We start from the raw sequence: 19,626 nt of genomic DNA on the forward strand, positions 1-19,626 counted from the left end.
AGTATTACATATAACATATAAGTCTATATGTCAGCAAGTGTATTACTAAAGATGGTTTGAACAAACAGAAAGACAAATGAGGAATAGAATGCCATGGTCATAAAGCCTTAATCTATCATATGGAGGTGTAAATTTATAAGTCATCTATCTAGAATCTTTAGCTAGTCACCATATATTCTTTGAGTATAACAGTGCCATATGGTAAATGCTCAATAATCACAGGGATGGTCCTAACCAGAGAATGATGGACAGGAAGGACAAATCCCTTATGATAAACTGAAGGTACTTAATATTACAGAACCTTCCTTGCTTCCTATGTGGGATTTAGCTCTCCACATATACAGATACCATATCATAACATTACATATGTATACAACATCTAATTGGCCACAATAATATCTAAATATGGTAGCGTACCAGGCACTGGCACCTATATGCATACCTATATCCCACCTACTTAGAAGGCTAAAGAAAGATGGTTGCAAGTTCAAGGCCAGACTGGCAACACCCAACTTGGTCTCAAAACAAAATCAAAATGCTGGAAATGTAGCTCAATGGTAGAGTGTTTACCTAGAATATGTGAGGCCCTGAGTTCAATCCCCAGTACCACAAAATAAATAAATAAATATATGATAGAATAACTTGTTGGAACCATTAAATTTTTAAAGCATACCACTGCATATGTTATATTTAGACTAATTCTCTCTGCCCCACTGTGGAATAATTACCTCATGAATAAAAAATGCTAGTCCACTTGCAATTAAAAATAAAATTGTGAAAAATACAATAGATATATAAGACTATGTTTTACATTTTTAAAACACAATTGTTTTACTTCACATAATTATAATAGTTAATAATGAGTATTTACTATTAATTCAACATACTTCTATTGATCTACACATGTCATGTTTAATATTCACAGTATCCAATACCTTCCAGGTTCTGTCGAAGAAGCTTTATACACCCTTGATAATAATATTTCATACTCCTCACAAGATCCCTGCAAGTCAGATGACATTATATTCATCTCAAAGATGATGAAGCTAAGAGATTAGATTAGTTGCCCAAATTCAGTCATGAAACCAGGATGATATCCGATGCCAATCTAACTCTAAAGCCCACAAACTTCCCTTCTTCTCTCTTTTAAACAGAGTTAGCAATTAATGATGAGTAGGTCATAGGTTCCTATAAGCACAGGTAAACTTAATGTTGGTGTATTTCTTTGTAGGGGAGAAGAAAAACAAGTCGAGGCTGCCTTCTAACACACAGGACATCAATCACATACCTAAATTGGGGATAACTTACCTCTTGGTATAATCCTCTGAAAAGAAGAAAAAGAGTAATCAACCTCTCCTCAGTTATATGCCTGGTGGCTGTCCAACAAACACCCTTTTCTACTCTATAGAAGGAATGACATGTTACTAGGGGCATTTTTGAAAGTTTGCAGTCATTGTAATTTGAACTGTGCTAGTTATCTATTTAGAATATTCATGTGGAGATTTTTCTGCTCTATAAAAAAATAATACAAAACTGCCATACCATTTGTAGAAACCAAGAAAATATACTTGGTAGATAATATGTATTAGAGCAGGATGTAGTGGCACATCCCTGTAATCCCAGCAATTTGGGAGGCTGAAGCAGGAGGATGGCAAGTTCAATGTCAACCTTGGCAACTTCTCAAGACCCTATTTCCAAATAAAAACAAAAAGGGCAGGAGATGTAGTTCACTGGTAAAACATCATGGGTTCAACCCAAGGTATAAAGCAAAGGAGTCTGCTTTGATTTAATATAATCCAAATGCAATTTGGAGAAATCACCAAATATAATTTGAAGAATTAAGAAAATGTATTCATATTAAGAAAAATAGAAATGCTAGGACAGAAGTAGGAAATCACCTACAGAAGGTCAGTAAGGTGGGGGGGGGTGGCACAAATCTTAGCCATTGTAAGAAGTGGCTCAATTATAGTCAGATTTTTCTTCAGAAGCAGAGAAGTATAGAAATGATGACTTATAGTAATTATTGGATACAAAACTGCACAATTTTCAAGAAGAGAAAACTAAGAGACTTGTACAAACTCACAAATTAAATAGCAAAACTGGTCTCAGAAACCACATCTCTGATGTGCATGTCCAGTCCCCTATTTTTAAAACAGTTTCCTAACTCGCCCAATCACATCACATGGGACACTGACCAATTCTATAGATGTCCAGGTCCATCATTTGGAGACTCTGATCACTAGGCTATTATGTGAATTAGAACAAAAACCTCCTAAAACAGTTTCCCATCTTTATGACCCATCCACAGAGCTACTAGTTTTTTCCTAAAACACTCATTAACATTTCTATCCTGCGTAAAGTCTTCCAATGAATACAAGTTAAAATCCAAATTTCTTGGTATGAAGAATCTTACCCCAATCTACTCTAACACGTTCACTTGAAGACACTTTTCCTGATTCTTTGGTCCTCGGTACACCAACCTTTTCTTGAAACAGTGATGACCTTTCTTTTTTTTTCTCTCCCTTGTTCCTTCATAAAGAACTGCTCCATCTATCATGGTCATGGTGCTTTCTTCTGATTCTTCAACTCCTAACTCAAATGTCATTTTTCTTTAAAAGACTTCTATCCTCTCTAGCAGTTAGTCACTGTCTCCTAGTTATGTCTGTAATACTAGTTCAATGCATAATAACCTCATTTAGCTCACTGCATTTCCATTTCACATTTTCCTTATTTAGTTCTATATGACTAGTTCATAAATGAGACTTCCCAGAGAAAACAAGATTTATTTGCTAAACAAATAAACTGAGTAGATGGGTAATATGGTTGACACGGAAACAAAGCAAAGGAAGCAGGGAAAGAGGCACAGCCAAACTAACATGCAGAAAGGTCTGGTGCAAAGCAGATAATGCTCCAAACTGCTTCTTCAAAACTCGACAGACACCAGAGCCATGGATATTAAACCAAACTGTCTCCTGCAAATAGCTATTCTGTAATTTGATTGCTTCTTTTAAGTATATGTTTAAAAACAGAAGTTTATTTCTCATTGAATTCTGCAGGCTTTTGCTTGGGAATTATGAGGAAAGTTTGGGTTTTTCAATTATACTTTGAATCATTTTAGTTAAATACGGCTTGCTTTAAATTTAAGGAAAGACCTGACATTCAAGAAAGCAACACAGTCAAGTTTCTGAAGGTATATTTTTATAAAACTTTCTAGTGCTTCCTCCACTCCAGCACATGGTAGGTAAACAAGAACAATTCTAAAACTATACTTGCTGATTAGTTTAGAAAATTATTCCAGCTTCATCTAGTTCCCAAAGAGATCAAAGTCAGTTCTATATGAGAATGACTGGAGCAAAAGTGCCTACTACTTTAGTTTCTACACTAGGAAGAAATTCAGAGTACATACCTATTCACCATCTACCCATTCATTTTTTTTCATTCATTCATCAAATATGAATAGTTAGTATAATAAAAGGATTTGAGAAATACTATGAGAACCCACAGAATAGACCTCTCACTACTTGGGAAATAAATCAAAGTATGGGACATGATACAAAGGAGGTAATATTTGTCTAACAATTACCTAACATGAGACTAGTGACAAAGTGAGTGAACTCCAGTGTCCTTGGAATGAATGACACTGTATAGGTAATGGACAGGGACTGTTACAAAGAAAGTTAGTTTCTGAGCCAAAGACAGTGACTAGTTGAAAGAAGGACAGAGCCAGTATTACAATAGAACCACTCCTACTGTCTCCTAAAGACATTGTGATTTGAGTAATGTAATTTTGAAGAATTAACTTAATCTTAAGAGTTAAGAGAACTTAAAGAACCCAGCAGTCTTCAAACTGTGCTCCCTAGTGTTCTAGAAGTTTAAAGGAGGTTCAACAAAAATGGAGTAAAGAAAAAGAGTAAAAAGTTAGGAAGTAATAACCACTTTAATGAGAGAAGCTCTAGTTTTAAATATTTCATATTGAGGCTTCTTTGTAAGAGTTTATCTGATGATTTAAAAAAATATCCAGTCACTCTACTGTTTTGAAAATGAATGGATGCTGGGCTGGGGATGTGGCTCAAGCGGTAGCATGCTCGCCTGGCATGCGTGCAGCCAGGGTTCAATCCTCAGCACCACATACAAACAAAGATGTTGTGTCTGCCAAAAACTAAAATAAATAAATAAATATTAAAATTATCTCTCTCAAAAAAAAAATGAAAATGAATGGATGCTGTATTTTGTCAAATGTTTTTTCTGCATCTATTGAGATAATCATGTGATTCTTGTATTTATGTTTACTGATGTGGTGAATTACGTTTATTGATTTCTGTATGTTGAACCAAGCTTGCATTACTGGAATGAAACCTACTTGATAATGGCGCACTATCTTTTTAATGTGTTTTTGTATGTGATTTGTGAGTATTTTATTAAGAATATTTTGCTGGGCACGGTGGCGCACACCTGCAATCCCAGTGGCTTAGGAGGCTGAAGCAGGAGGATCAAGAGTTCAAAGTCAGCCTCAGCAACTTATTGAGGCCCTCAGCAACTCAGGGGCCCTGTCACTAAATAAAATAGAAAAAAGGGCTGGGAATGTGGTTCAGTGGTTAAGCGCCCCTAGGTTCAATTCCTGGTACCCATCCCCCCACATTCCCCCACCAAAAAAAAAAAAGAGAGAGAGAGAGAGAAAGAACTTTCGCATCTATGTTCATCAGGGATATTGGCCTGAAGTTTTCTTTCCTTGATGTGTTTTTGGTTTATGGATCAGGGTGATACTAGCTTCATAGAATGAGTTTGGAAAGGTTCTCTCTTTCTATCTTATGGAATAGTTTGAAGAGGATTGGTGTTAGTTCTTCTTTGAAGGTCTCATAGAACTCAACTGAGAATCCATCCCATCCTGAGCTTTTATTTTTTGGTTGACTTTTGATAGTATCTTCAATTTCATTGCTTGAAGTTGATCTGTTTAAATTTACCATGTCCTCCTGGTTCAATCTGGGTAGGTCATATGTCTCTAGGAAATTTGTCAATGTCTTCAAGATTTTCTATTTTATTGGAGTGTAAGTTTTTAAAATAGTTTCTGATTATCCTCTGTATTTCAGAGGTGTCCATTTCCTTTTCATCATGAATTTTAGAAATTTGAGTTTTTCCCTCTTTCTCTTCATTAGCATAGCTAAAGGTTTATCAATTTTATTCATTTTTTTAAAGAACCAACCTTTTGTTTTGATTTGTTTTGTTTCAATTTCATTGATTCTCTGATTTTAATTATTTCCTGTCATCTTCTGTGTTTAGCATTGATTTGTTTTTCTTTTTCCAGAGTCTTATGATGTCATTATATCTTAAGTTATTTATTTGGAGACTTTCTAATCTTTTAATGAATGAGTTCAGGGTTGTGAACTTTCCTTTTAGAACCATCTTCATAGTGTCCCAGATTTTGATATGTTGTGTCACTATTCTCATTTGCCTCTATTTTTTATATTTCATCCTTGATTACTTCTGCTATCCACTGATCATTCAATAGCATATTATTTAGTCTCCAAGTGTTAGAGTAGCTTCTATTTTTTATTATATCATTGATTTCTAATTTCATTCCATTGTGATTAGACAGAATGGAAGGTTTTACCCCTACCTTTCAAGAACTGAAATACTTCCCACTCCACCTCAGTTCCATCTTATTCCCATGTACCCTCTCTATTGTGGAACTACCTGCCTCCTCGATGATACTGCCACCTTTTCTATGAAAACTCCCTTTGCTACATTTCATCTTGTCTTTAGCTCATTAATATAATACTATCTAACATTAAAAGGTTTGGTTTTCTGCCTGCCCTACCTCTACTAGACTGCTCCTATTAATGTCTTCATACCTAGTGCCACGCAGTCAACCACAGACACTAAAATATTCTTCAAGCATAAACCCTTGATTATAAGAGATTAGCATACTTTCAACTGCACAGAGGACAAGCAGACTAATACACTGGAACTTAAACTTTGAAAACAGGTCAACCAACTTGAATCTTAATCTCAGTGCAATGACTCCCCCAGGTTTCTGGACTTAGACATGATATAGCCTCAATTTGCTAATTTATAAATATGGATAATTGTACCTAAATGCCAAGTTATTTTAAGGCTCAGACACCATGTGGCAAATAGAAGGTGCATGTAAATGATGGCTACTACAACTGTTAATCAATATTAATTAAACTAGTCATTAACTAACACGATTTCACTGAAACAACAAACATAGTCGTATCACTTATACAAAAATGAATGTTTTCCTCTGGGGCTGCGGCTATACCACACGTGAGGAACTGGCTAGATCCTCAGCACCACATAATAAATAAATAAATATATTGTGTCCACCTACGACTAAAAAAAAATTGTTTTAAATAAAAATAGGGCTGGGGTTGTAGCTCAGTGGTAGAGCATTTGCCTCACACGTATGAGGCTCTGGGTTCGATCCTCAGAGCAAGATTAAAAAATAAATAAATAAAAATAAAGACATTGTCTCCACCTACAACTAAAAAAATAAACAAATAAATAAAAAATAAAAGAAAAAAGAATGTTTTTCTCATTTAAATATTTGAGAAAAACATACTTTTAATTAATATTTTCAGTATTAATTCTATTAATAATTGGCTTCAAAGAAGATAAATGTCTCTATACAAATTTAATTCTCAGTTCTATTTCTGCAACTTAGTCTCTGCAGTTTAGGATTTTTTTTTTTTTTTAATATTTATTTTTTAGTTCTCGGTGGACACAACATCTTTGTTTGCATGTGGTGCTGAGGATCGAACCCGGGCCGCACACATGCCAGGCGAGCACACTACCGCTTGAGCCACATCCCCAGCCCCAGTTTAGGATGTTTAAACACAAATTTTAAGCATGGATTTTTATAAATGTTCAGTTTTGCCCACAAATAATCAACAAGAGGGCATAAAAGAAAATAATGATAAATTAATACTGAAGCAATTAGTAAAATTATGTTGAAGCTATAAATTAAACTGATTTTAGAAGAATCTGTCAATAACTCTGAACTTGTGAGAATTCACCCACACAAAAGGGAAAAAACACCTAACAATAGCATGTGACTCAGCTTCCACTGTTTGGGGGGGGCAACTATTTAGCCTATTCCCATCTGTCTCATATGAAATGTAAACATTAAAGCAAAACTATTTACTTGACTCAAAATGAATATGGGGAAAAATTTGGAGAGATGCATCACTTTCACGTAAAATATCGCCTCTTTGAAACAAAGATAATTTTCAGAGTTTTGAAGCTCTAAAATGCAAGGAAGACACAAGGAAAGAATAAACATTCATCTATATGACTATTTAAGAATTCCTTCGAAAACAAAATTAGAAGGTAAACAAATGGGGAAAAATCACGACACATTATTATGATCAATTAATATTTTTAATGTTCAGAGAGCTATTAAAATAGATAATGAATACATTAAGACCTCAAATAATTTACTGAAGGGAATAAAACTGACTAATAAATGTTAACATTACTAATAAGAAAGAAAATGAATACGAAGTTTTGTTTTATTTCTGCTTATAAGCTTACATTAAAAAAAAAAAAAAAACTGGGCACAGTGGCATATGCCTGTAATCCCAGGGGCTCAGGAGTCTGAGAGAAGCTAAGGCAAGAGAATCATGAGTTCAAAGCTAGCCGCAGAGACTTAGGAAGACCCTAAGCAACTCAGTGAGACCCTGTCTCTAAATAAAATATTAAAAAAGGGGCTGGGGATGTGGCTCAAGCGGTAGCGCGCTCGCCTGGCATGCGTGCGGCCGGGGTTCAATCCTCAGCATCACATACAAACAAAGATGTTGTGTCCGCTGATAACTAAAAATAAATAAATAAATAAATATTTAAAAAATTCTCTCTCTCTCTCTCTCTCCCCGCCCCATCTCACTCTTTAAAATATATATATATATTAGAAAAGGACAGGGGGCTAAGTTGTGGCTCAGCGGTACAGTGCTCATCTAGTACATGTGAGGCACTGGGTTCGATCCTCAGCGTCTATTTTATTAAAAAATAAAAGGACTGGGGGGTGGTTAGGGTTGTGGCTCAGTGGTAGAGCACTTGCCTAGCATGTGTGAGGTACTAGGTTCGATTCTCAGCAATGAATATAAATAAATGAATAAAATAAAGGCCCATCAACAACTATAAAAAAGGACTGAGGATGTGGGTCAGTGGTTAAAGTGCCCCCTTGGGTTTAATCCTTGGTACTAGAAAAAAAACAAAAACAACAAAAAAAAATCTTGGCTAATGGTGAGAGAAACTGGGTGCTTGTAGACATAGCCTAAAGAAGTAAAAATCAGAATAATTCTTCAGAAGGTAATTTGCAAATATATACCAAGAATCCCAGGCTGAGGCTTAGTAGTAGAGTGCTTGCCTCACATGTGTGAGGCATTGGGTTCAATCCTCAGCACCACATAAAAATGAAAGAAAGAAAGGAAGGAAGAAAGAAAGGAATAAGGGGAGAAAGGAAGAAAGAATTATGTCCATCTCCAAATAAAAAATTATTTAAAAAAGAAAAGAATCCTACCAACTTCATTTCCTTAATCTGTCATAAGGAAATAATAGTAAATATGAAAAATGCTTATTTACAAAGATGTTCATGGCAGCATTAGTAATTACAGAAAAAAATGAAAATAATGTTAAGTGTCCAACAATGGAATATAATAAGCCAAGTGTAATGCTACCACCTTTAAAATCAAATCCATATATGTGAATTAAATCCTAATAAAACTAATTTTTTAAACAGTTAGAATGTATTAATATAAGAAGTACTATATAGAGTTGGAGTTGTAGCTCAGTGGTAGAGCACTTACCTAGCACATGTGAAACAACTAATAAACCATGTAACATGAAAACTGCTTATGTTCTTAGAATTTAAATGTGTATATTTATCATTATGAGAAAAACAGTAGCCAAAAAGCAATACTTATCAAGTGTCAAGCCCCTGCTATCACTGATAACACTATTATGAGGGCCACCCTAGGAGGGTCTCCAGACCTTAGGCACTCACTAATTGTTAAGACTGACCCAAGATAAATCACACTTTAAAGGAAGCCTCACTAAACATTTTCATAGGCCCTTGGGAATGTTAAAAACAAATTTTTGAGACTTAATTGAATTTTATTTCAGAAAAGAAAGGCAAGATTCATAGTGCCCCTCATTCAGACAGTAGTACAGAGCAGCAGTCCTTGTTAACCTAACCAATGGACAGACCTGATTATTACTATTATATTTATTATGATATGGTCATATCAAATATATTGCCTATTCATCCTTACTACAACAAAGATAAGCATTATTATGATATCACTTTTTTATTCCAGAACTGGAGATTGAACCCAGGGCCTCACACATGATAAGCAAGTGTTCCATCAGTGACCTACATCCCCAGCAATTTTTAATTTTGAGACAGGGTCTGGCTAAGTTGCCAACACTGCTCAAACTTGTGATCCTCTTGCCTCTGCCTCCTAAGTAGCTGCGATTACAGGCATGTGTCACCACACCTGGCTGAAATCTTCACTTTCTAAAGAAAAAACCTGAGGTTTAGTGAAATTGTTATACTTACAAAGTTAATAGGCTGAGCTGGAACTAAAATCCCAATTAGTAAAACCCACTGTTCCTTACTACAATGTTACATTGTAGTATGTATACAAAATATACATAGATACAAACAAACAAAAAAGACCCAGGAAAGGGGACACAAAAACATAATTGTCAGTGGATGATAGATTTGGAATGACTTTTTTTTTTTTTTTAACTATCTTGCAAAGTTTCAACAACTGGCATGTATTGCTTTCATAAAAGTGTTTAAGTTACATATGAGAAACAAAGTTAAATTTAAAGAGGGAAAAGGATTTATAAAGGAATTTAATTTACCCTAAATGACAATTACATTGTTAATATGTATTAAGTGCTCATTTATTCTTCTTCACCACCAGCAATAAGTATATCTCAAAATTAAATTAGCAAATTAAGAGAACATCTCTTATCAAAGCCAGAACAGAAGTCAGAAACAAAACAGGCTGGGGAGAAAAAGAGTTGAGGTCTAATCAAATGTGTTCACAGCCTGGAAAAAGACAGGAAAGAAACTTGAAGTCTCCAAAGATTAAAAACTCAGGGCTTGTTCTCTGGGACTTCTGGTGAAGGCTTCTAGTGGACTAGCCTATCAATTCATCAAACTTCCCAATGCTTTTCAGAATCTTACCAAGATGAGGTCAGAACTCTCCCTCCAACTTCTCCCATTACATTAATAAAGGGGGGAATCAGAAGAGAAATTTAAAGCTGTTTTATGGGAGTACAGATATACAACCTAGAAGATTCAAACATTCTGAACTGTAAAAAATATACTGGGGTCAAAGGATTTATTCCTTAGACTTTCCCACAGGCAAGGTTAGTAATCCTCTAAATTATTTTAAACAACCTCCCAGAACTTGTTTTCACTCAAGTTTAGTCTCTGGGCTTCTTCCTCTTTCCCTTCTCCCCCACTAGCCTGCAAAGCCCAGTTTCAATATTATTTCCTCAGTGTAAGTTTTTCTACTTATATACTAAGATGATTGATTCACTTCTTGACATCACCAGCATCACTATGAACACTCAAATCAACAAATTTTTACTGTGTCATCAGAGATATAAGAGAAGGGAATGCAGAAGAGGAATAAGACCTAAAGTTATAATTCCATATAACTGCTATAATTATGAAGGATAGAAGAAGGACACCTTATGAAAGTACAAAATTATTAGATGAACAATCCCCAAGGAAATGACTCCTAAACTGAGTGACAAAAAGACTTAACAGGTATCCAGTAGCTGGCTATAAGAAGGAAGGAGATTTTTAGGAATTGGGAAGAAAAACGGCCAACAGCAGAGAAAGTCTGACAATTTAAAAGACAGTGTCAAAGGACTTTGTAAATGGGGCTACTCTAGCACTACCTCATAGGAAAAATTGTAAAAATTAAATGAATAAATGTAAAACAATTAGTATATATTAACATAAGAAGTATTATACAGGGTTGGGGTTGTAGCTCAGTGGTAGAGCACTTACCTAGCACTTAATGAAGCACTAGGTTCAATCCTCAGCACCACATAAAAATAAATAAAATAAAGATATTATGTCCATCTACAATTTAAAAAAAAAATTTTAAAGAAGTACTACATAAATGTTAGTTAGCTATTATTATTTTTTAAATTCACACACACACACACACACACACACTAACCAAAAAAAAAAGAACTAAGAAACAAATTGGGGGTAGGGGGATAATCCTATACCTTAGAGGTTTTACTCTTAATATATAAAGAATTCTTAGGGGCTAGGGATATAGCACTTGCCTATCATGTGCAAGGCCCTAAGTTTGATTCCCAACACCATAAAAACAACAAAAAATCTTCAAAATAAACGAAATAAGCATGTCAGTGAAAAAAAGAAAAAGGCAGAGATCAGTATTTCTCAAGAAAAATGAAAAAATCAGAACCTTTTTTAATTACTCGGAGAGAAATTCAAAAAAGGTAGTCAAAACTGGATTTTTTAAAGTCAATGTTTCCAAGGATATGGGGAAACAAGACTGGTTTTACTCATACTTTGATACTGATGAATTTTTCTGAAAGACAACTCAGTGATATGACATGGGCCTTAGAGATACCCATACCTTTTAATCCAATATTTCCACTACTAGAAATGTATTATAAGGAATTAATCACAGGTGTGAACGCAAATACAGCTACAAGGACATTGAATATGGCATAATTTAAAATAACAAAAAATAGAAACTACCTTAATATTAGATGAACAATATAGTAAAGCACAGCATCAAAGTCAGACTGAGATCATATCCTAGATCTACCAATCACTAGCTGTGTGATCTTAGGCAAATTATTAAACCTATCCTTGCTCAATTTTCCCAAGTGTAAAGTAAGTAACAGAACACCTGCTACAGAGAAGCTAAAGACTAAAAGAGTAAAAATGCATATAGTATCTCAAAAAAATAACTAGGATATACTAAATACTTACTAAATGTTAGATACTACAAATATTCAGTAGTAGCAGGGTCATATCATAAAGCCAATAAATATATACTGTGAGCTAGGCATGGTGGTGAACACCTGTAATCCCAGCAACTCAGGAGGCTGAGGCAGGAGGATCAAAAGTTTGGGATTAGTCTCAGCAACTGAGTGAGACTATCTCAAAAAAATAAAAAGGGCTGGGGATGTGGCTCCAGTGGTAAAGCACCGCTGGGTTCGATAGCCAGTACCAAAAAAAAAAAAAAAAAAAAAAAAGAATATTGTAGATACATATATAGTGAAATAGAACAATGTTTTCATAATGCCAATAAGCTAAAAAGTAAATTACACAACAGGTGAGGGATGTTGCTCAATGGTATAGTACTTGCCTAGCATGTTTAAGACCCTGGGTGCAATCCCCAAAACTGCGCCCCCCCCAAAAAATAGTAAGCTACATAAGAGAATACATGATATAATTCATTCTATCATCTGCAAAGAAAAAATCCTGGAAGGAGATCTATCAAAATATTAACAATGCTCACTGGGTTCGGTGGTACATGCCTGTAATCCCAGCAACTTAGGAGACTGAGTCAGGAGAACTGAAAGTTCAAAGCCAGCCTCAACAACTTGGTGAGGTGCTAAGCAACTCAGTGAGAATCTGTCTCTAAATAAAATACAAACAAGGGATTGGGGTGTGCCCCTGAGTTCAATCCCTGGTACCAAAACAAATAAAATAACAATGGTTATCTCTAGGTAATATGATTATTCGTGACTATTATGCTCTTTAAATTTTTCTACAGCTTTCCAATTTTCCACACAGAACATTTATTATTCAGCACCATAAAAAATAGTACACATAAAAAAATCAATAGAATTTTAAAACAAACACAATGCAGCACTTTTAGGAAAAATCAAAATAAAGCATCTATTTTAAACCATTTGAAAAATCTCTGTTCTAGGCTCACAATGTACCTGGAGATTTTCTTTCTTTCTTCCATCTGGCTTAAGTGAATAGAAAAATGAAATATTCAGTGATCTGTGGGGCACAAACCAAATAATACTACTAAAATAATAAACATTTATCTTAAATGCGGTATTCTGAAATACTGTTAAGTTTCTGATTTTACACTAAGGATACCATTTACTCATAAAATATCCATAATAATCCTTTAATTTTGAATTCCTAATTTTTATGGCAACAAAAAGCTTCCCTCAATCACTTCCCTTACTTAGACACACTCCCTACCACACTTCCCACTTATTTTCTCCATGGCACTGAGCAATTCTAATTTCTATACACATTATTGTCTCTGCTCCCTTTGTTGAATGTAAGTACCACTACAGCAGAGTTTTTTGTATATTCTGTTCACTGGTTACAGGATCAATGTTTGGACCAGTTTCTAACACATGAGCATTCGGTTTTTGCTAAATGAGAGAATGAACAAATGAATTCCACATCATGAATTATAAGTAACTTCTGTTGGTCTTAACTTTTAAAGAGGAAAGAAAGTAATTGGGAATAAAGAAAGTTAAAGCAGAAAGGGGAGAAAGACTTTTTTTTAGAGAGAGAGAGAGAGAATTTTGTTAATATTTATTTTTTAGTTTTCAGCAGACACAACATCTTTGTTTGTATGTGGTGCTGAGGATGGAACCCAGGCCGCACACATGACCGGGGAGCACGCTACGGCTTGAGCCACATCCCCAGCCCTTTTTTTGTTGTTGTTGTTAATCAGTGAAGATAAAGATGAGAAAAACTAACCTCATGAAAAGAACAAGATCAACAATGGATTTAAGAGTAAACTGCAGCATGTGCTCTTTCAAAATGCAAATTACCCCATGTTATAAAGACCATAAAGCTCAGGTACTGGAGAGGTTTGGAGTTACAGTTACAGGAGTTACTCAGCTCTCTGGAACACAGTGGAACCCTAAGAGTAGAAACCAGGATGCTGAAAGAAGAAGATAAAAACTTTAAGAATCAATGGAATGAGAACCAGACATGCTGGGAATGATGGAAGGACAGGGAATGCCTTCCAATATAGATTGTCTCTGCAGCAAGACAAAAATCCATTTATAAGCATTTCACTAGAACTTTAGCAAAGGAAAACCTAAAATGCTTCTAGTAAGAAGGCTTTTCTTCTATCACTTGGATTTTCAGGACTTAATTTAAAAGATTAAAGAAGGAATGCTACATTTGCATTCCCAATCCATCCATATCACTCCCAACAAATTTCATTAATCTTTGAAGTTCTTACTTAAACTCCCTAAAAGTGTTTCAAGTTTACTAAAAAGTAAAGGCACCAATGTCATATAAGTTGTGAGATTTATTAACTTCGATTTCTCAATTCTTATATTCAAGTGGTCATTTTACAAGCGCCACAAGGCATATTAGATGGAAGATTGAGGAAGAAGGGGTAGTATTGTGGTTAAGTGTCCAAATATGGCAGTGCTTCAGCAAAAATGAAACTGCAAAGCAGAGGTTACCAGGGCTCTCCTAAGGGTCAGTGGAAACCCAGCAGGCTCCTTATCTATTTGGATACTATGTGCAATTTGATACTATTCTTTTCCAACATCAATCTCTCTAATCAAGTTCTCTTTTCACCTGAATTTAAAGATTTTGAAGTGATAATCCAAAGTAATAGAAATTAAAGGGACTAAATGGGCAGGTGCTTTGTTGGGTGTTAGAAGATGGGAATATGTGTCAGTTCTTCTACTCTATTTTCCAGACTTCCTATATGGATTATTTTGATAAGATTAAAATGAAGGGCAAAAAGCTAATTTCTTTCCCAGTTACTAAAACAAAGATCCCTCCCTCCCCCAAACAACAAATAAGCTAAATTAGTTAGAAATTTCTGACTGAGCAAGTTGGAATAATAACAGGTAACATTACCCACTGACACTAAGCAGCAGTCACTCTACTAAGCCCATTATGTACAGCACTGAATGAGTTCTATCCCCATTTCACAGATGTGGAAACAGTAACTTAGAGAATTAGAGTAATTTGTCCAAGGTCATACAGTTATTTAGTATTGGGGCTAGGGGTAGGAGGTTTAATTTGAGAGCCTGTATTCTCATCTAGTATAGTTATGATGACAATATGCAAAATTTTTATTAAACTACATATACTTTTTCTAAAATAAACATACATTCACAAATAAAAGAATCCAGAAAACATAAAACAGTTGGTTAAATAAGACAAGTTAAATGTCTACCATCTGGAAGTAGACCCCTAAATGTCTACACCATAATCACTACTGAGTTAGCTCCACAGTAAACAACTAAATTATTCAGTGTTCTGATGTAGTTGTAAAATTCTTTTTAGTTGAATCTCTCAAAATGCTACTATACATTCTTCAAATGAAATAGGCTGCCCTCTTAGGAATTGTGAAAATACATTAATTCTTGATGTATTCACTGTCCTACTTCTGTTCAGTTTCCTCCCTTCCTCCCCAACTTCCGCTCTGCCTTCATATCCTTTAAGACCAGTTAAGTTCCTCTTTCTTAAGAATATCTATATGCATGCTTTACCCAAGAGAACGCAAACATTAGTATCTGTGCTCAATAACTGTTGGGTGGTACAAACTTAAAAAATGAACTCAAGCAGAAAAAGAGCATTTCTAATGCATCTTCTGCTTTAGATCTATGCAACTGCAGAACTAATTCTAAATATTCTTATTTTTCTGCTTTACACTTGGAATCCTGCCTTTCACAATTTCTTGGCCTGTTTTTCAAAATATTTTTTCCACAAACTTTCCCATAAATGAGAAATTTTAAAAACAGGCCAGGTGTGGTGGCATACTCCTATAATCCCAGTGGCTTGGGAGGCTGAAGCAGGAGAATTGCAAATTCAAAGCCAGCTTCAGCAATTTAGCAAGGCCCTAAGTGACTCAGAGAGACCCTGTCTCAAAGTAAAATTAAAAATAAGGCTGAGAATGTGGCTCAGTGGTTAAGTACCCTTGGGTTCAATCACCAGTACCAAAAACTAAAAAGTGAAACAAGGAAATGTACTGTTAAATGGTAGTATATCACATTTTAGTAATGTAAATAACTTATTCTAAATCATTTCTAAACTTTAAATGTTTTATAAGTACAGTGTATAAAAAATGTTGGTTATTTATCAATATCTAGTATGTACTTTCATTCATTCACTCAATAAATAATTATTGAATGCCCATATAACTTTTTTTTCCCTGAACCAAGATGAGTGGACACAGGTGCTGAAGGATCCTGGCTTGAAATCTAGCTCTTCTACTTAGAAGCTCAGAGATGTAGTCAGTTAAACTTCAGGTTAACATTTCATTTATTTATTTGATGGGAGGACAATAATTACTTCTAGGGTCTTGATGAGTTTAAATAATTAAGTAAAAAATAGCACAGGGCCTAAAATTAGTAAGTACTTTAAAAATGACAACCACAATAGACACCTTATAATACTTAAGAAAGTATAGTTGAAAGAGACGGCTGATAAATGTTTTCTCTTATTAAAAAGATAGATAGAAAATTGTGAAACACTATATTAAAGATATATTAAAACAAAAAATCCAAGGGGTGTGGAGGCCTACACATGTAACCCAGCCACTCAGGAAGCAAGAGGACTGCATATTCAAGGCCAGTCAGCAACTTGGTGAGAACCTGTCTGGACCTTGGGAGGGCCTAGGGATGTAGCTCAGCGGCAGAATGCTCCTGGTCTTGATCCCCAGTTATCTTTCTCCAAATATGTATGCGTATACACATACAGAATGCTAAAAATCCTAAGGTTATGTAAGAAATTTTCCACTTTTTAAAGAGAGATATACTAACTACATAGGTTAAAAGATAAAAATAGGAAAGCATGAAAAAGATGGATAAAGAAAACCCTGAAAGCTGTCAAGCATGGGTAATTAGTGTATTCTATTTTTGTGAAAATACAAAAATTTTAAGCCATAAATCCCCAGAATGAGCCTAATATATGTCCTCATATTCGGGAGAAATCAGGATTTGAGCCTTGAGATGTGTTGAACTAATAATGGTACTCAATAATTTAATACTAGTCAAGTTTTCTCAAACCAGTCTACTTTTCAATATAAAAGTGAACACAGGGAATACTTACTGAATGTATTAAAGGGTAAAAAATGCAAGCTTTTCAGCTGCTTGTTAGTACTACAGCAGCAATACACATGCCCTAACCCCAGTGTTCTTCAAAAATACTTCCACTTTAAAAATTTAAGGCAATCACAGACACTGCCTTCAAACCTAAAGGTGAGCACATCAGAGTTGCTACTAACTTCAATTTGTGAAGGACTCCATTATTAATTCGTATAAAGATTTTGTGTGATGTTTCTCGGTTACTTCTAGGTCTTATCACTTTTTTTTTTTTTTAGATGTATCGCTGCATAACAATACAGTACTACCCGCACGCACGGAGAGAGTGGCCATTAATTTCTTTGAGAGGCTTAAGAAGCTTAACGTACAGTCCTGGTACCTAAATTAAGCTGACTAACAACACAAAATTTCAAGTCACACCTTGCCTATCTCTGCGCAAGCAAGTCAACACTAGTAAAACAGACCAGGAGCACGGAGTAAAGCCCTAATCTCTGTGCTAACCTTAATTCCTATCGTCAAGAGGTTGGCTCTGTCAAAAATATTCTTAACTCACTATGAATCTGCGTTTCAAGTGAAGCCTACTAGCTCTCGGCAATAGTTCAGCAACAAAGCACAAGATCCATAAATCCAATAGAGCCTATTTCTGCAGAACGAAAGCCCTCTGCAGTTTCAGTCTCGGTTTACCCATTCATTATGCACAGGCAGGCGTCGTTCTCGTTTTTTTATGAGCAATAAACTTTATTCTGGCTTCAGAGATCACACCTCTCCGCGCCCCGGGCAGACCCTGGAACTCAGCAACGCCCAAGTCAGATTTTCACCTTCCCCAACTTTGGCTCCTGGCGAGCGCGGACGCCCAGCATCCTCCAGCCGTCCTCCCGTGACTCGGGCCACTTTGACGCACCGGGATGCGGCTCACCTGACACTCTGCACCAACCACTACCAAACGGGAAAACCCACTCCGCCAAAATAAAATGGGTCCCCGAGGAAGCGTGCGGGTGCCCCTAAGCCGGTCTTCTGCCTCCGCCCCGAAGCCGGGGGGCCACGCCGCCCAGGCCCCCAGCGGCCTCCGCCACCTGCCCGACGAGGCCGCGCGCGGTTAGGGCCCGGCGCGCCGCAGGGAGCAGGCTGAGGGTCCCGGCCGGCCCGGCGTCCGCCCGGCGGCGCGGGGGCAGGAACCCGGGGCCGGAGGTTTCCGCCCGGCGCGGCCAACCCGGCAGGGGCCTAGCGCGGGGGCCGCCCGGGCTCCCGACCCCCACCCTGGCCGTCCGGGACGCGCGCCGCCACAGCCCGGCCCGCCAAGCTACGGGCGGCGGCGGCAGCGCCCGCACCTGCCCCGCGCCCTGCGGCAGCCCGGGTGAGTGGCTTCACCCACCTGGCGTCCCCGCCGCGTCTGCACGTCAGGCGCGACCCCGCGCTCCTCAGCACTCCCGGCGCGGGTGCGGGCGGGCGCCGGGAGACCCTGCTCGGCCGCCGCCCGGTTGGTCGTAAGGCCGCCGCCCGCGAACCTGTTGCGCAGCCTGTCACGGCCGCTCGGCTCCGCCGGCGCCGCCTCAGCCCCACAACAACATGGCGGCCGCGTCCTCCGCAGGAAGCCGGGGGGCGGGGAGGCGGGCGCCGGGCCGGGCAGCCGATGGCCCGCCCGCCGGGCACTGCCGGGCACCGGCTCCCCACCCTCGGGAGCCCCACGCGGCCGGCGCGGCTCCTCACCCCCGGAGACCCGAGGCGCTGGACCCCGCGGGCCTTGCCCGAAGTCTCCTGTGTCCTCCGAGAGGCTACGAAGCCCCGGACCTGGCAGCCCTTCCTGGAGCTGCGACGACCCACCTGGCTCCTCCTCCCCGAGGTGACATGCTGAGGTTGGGTGGTGCGTTTCCTGCCACAGTGGACCCCAGGGTTTCGGAAAGGGCCAGGCGGTGCCCAGCTCGTCTCTACGTGGGACGCTCCCTGGAGCCTTCGCACGCACGGAAGGTCTCGCCACGGATCCGGGGGCACCGATGCCCTGGGAATTGGGGAACGGGCGTTGGCAAGAGGTTGCTCCCACCCTTGGTCACGGGACCGTTCCGGGCCTCTGGAACCCGTCCCAGGCACCGCTGCAGGACTTCACCGTATCCAAGCATCACCCATTGCCCTTCCCTCACCCTCTTCCCTAACTCACAGAAAGGGCGGACGAGGAGAACCCTCTACCCCACTCACTCCAGCAACTCCCCGTGACTCTGACCCAGCTCCAGAACTGTCTCCCCCAGACCCTTCTGCCCGCAGGAGCTGAGTAGCTTACCCATCCCACAGCCACCGGACGGTGACTCTGAAACTCAGAATTTTTACCCCCTCCCAGTTCCTGATCTCCTCACAAAAGACCAGACTTGATCCACCAACCTGCGCCCAGGGCTTGCCCTTGACACAGCTTGCTTTCCAGAGAAAGGCTTTCTTTGTGATTGAGGTGAGGAAGGAGTCAGTAGTTCCTAATGAGCGCAAAATAGAGATGTCTGTTGGTTTTTAGAGGCAGGGACAGGACTGGTCTGAGGTACAAAACTCATATCCATATGA

General features: G+C 38.2%; 1 protein-coding gene across 4 annotated transcripts in view; it reads right to left on the reverse strand.

Moving 5' to 3' along the window:
• Itsn2 (intersectin 2) overlaps window positions 1-19,071 on the reverse strand; it is a 128,888-nt gene extending 109,817 nt beyond the window's left edge. For 2 of the 4 annotated variants that reach the window (XM_076833697.2, XM_076833700.2), the window contains exon 1: window positions 18,458-18,651. The gene's annotated coding sequence lies outside the window, so the exon portion shown is untranslated. Of the gene's footprint in view, window positions 1-18,457; window positions 18,652-18,792; window positions 18,883-18,906 lie in introns of those variants that run through there. The other 2 variants (XM_076833698.2, XM_077105211.1) reach the window with 2 other exon arrangements.
• Window positions 19,072-19,626: the final 555 nt, after the last annotated feature.

This window comes from Callospermophilus lateralis, chromosome 14 (genome assembly GCF_048772815.1).
Source record: "Callospermophilus lateralis isolate mCalLat2 chromosome 14, mCalLat2.hap1, whole genome shotgun sequence".
Lineage (NCBI taxonomy): Eukaryota > Metazoa > Chordata > Mammalia > Rodentia > Sciuridae > Callospermophilus > Callospermophilus lateralis.